Source organism: Pteropus vampyrus, unplaced genomic scaffold (genome assembly GCF_000151845.1).
Source record: "Pteropus vampyrus isolate Shadow unplaced genomic scaffold, Pvam_2.0 Scaffold57, whole genome shotgun sequence".
Taxonomy (NCBI): domain Eukaryota; kingdom Metazoa; phylum Chordata; class Mammalia; order Chiroptera; family Pteropodidae; genus Pteropus; species Pteropus vampyrus.
In genome coordinates this window covers 1,287,633-1,288,592 of record NW_011888838.1, presented here as the reverse complement: position 1 = coordinate 1,288,592, position 960 = coordinate 1,287,633, and positions in this window count along the sequence as shown.

Sequence of the window (960 nt, the reverse complement as noted above, 5' to 3'; positions counted from 1 at the left end):
TCTCTGTATCTACAAAGTTTGTTTCTGTTTTTTTTTTTTTGTTGTTGTTGTTGTTGTTCTTGTTCTTATTTATTTTGTTCTTTAGATTTCACATGTAAGTGAAATCATATGGTATTTGTCTTTCTTTATCTGACTTACTTCACATAGCACAATACCCTCTAGGTCCATCATGTTGTTGCAGTTGGCAATATTTCATTCTTTTTTATGACTGAATAATATTCCATTGTATATATGTACCACATCTTCTTTATTCATTCATCCATTGATAAACACCCAGGTTGCCTCCATATCTTGGCTATTGTAAATAATGCTGCATTAAAAATATAGATGCACATGTCTCTTTAAAGTAGTGTTTTATGTTTCTTCGTATAAATATCCAGGAGTGGGATTACTGGATCCTTCTTTGTCTCTTGTTATAGTATTTGTTTTAAAGTCTATTTTGTCTGCTATTGGTATTACTACCTCAGCTTTTTTGTTTGTTTAGTTTTCATGAAATATCTTTCTATCCCTTTACTTTCAATCTGTGTCTTTCGATCTGAAGTGAGTCTCTTGTAGGCAGCATGTGTAAGGGTCTTGTTTTCTTATCCATTCAGCTACCTTATGTCTTTTGATTGGAGCATTTAATCCATTTACATTTGAAGTAATTGTTGATAGATATATAGTTATTGCCATCTTATTCATATTTTTAATCTTTTTTTTATTCTTTTTAAAAAGTCCTTCCAACATTTCTTGTAATACTGGCTTGGTGATGATAAACCCCTTGAGGTTTTTTTTTGTTTTTTTTGTTTTTTTTTTGTCTAGGAATCTCTTTATCTGTCCTTCAATTCTAAATGATAGCTTTGCTGTGTAGAGTAATCTTGGTTGTAGGTCCCTGCTTTACATCACTTTGAATATTTCCTACCAATCCCTTCTGGTCTGCAAAGATTCTATTGAGAAATTAGCTGACAGTTTTATGGGAGC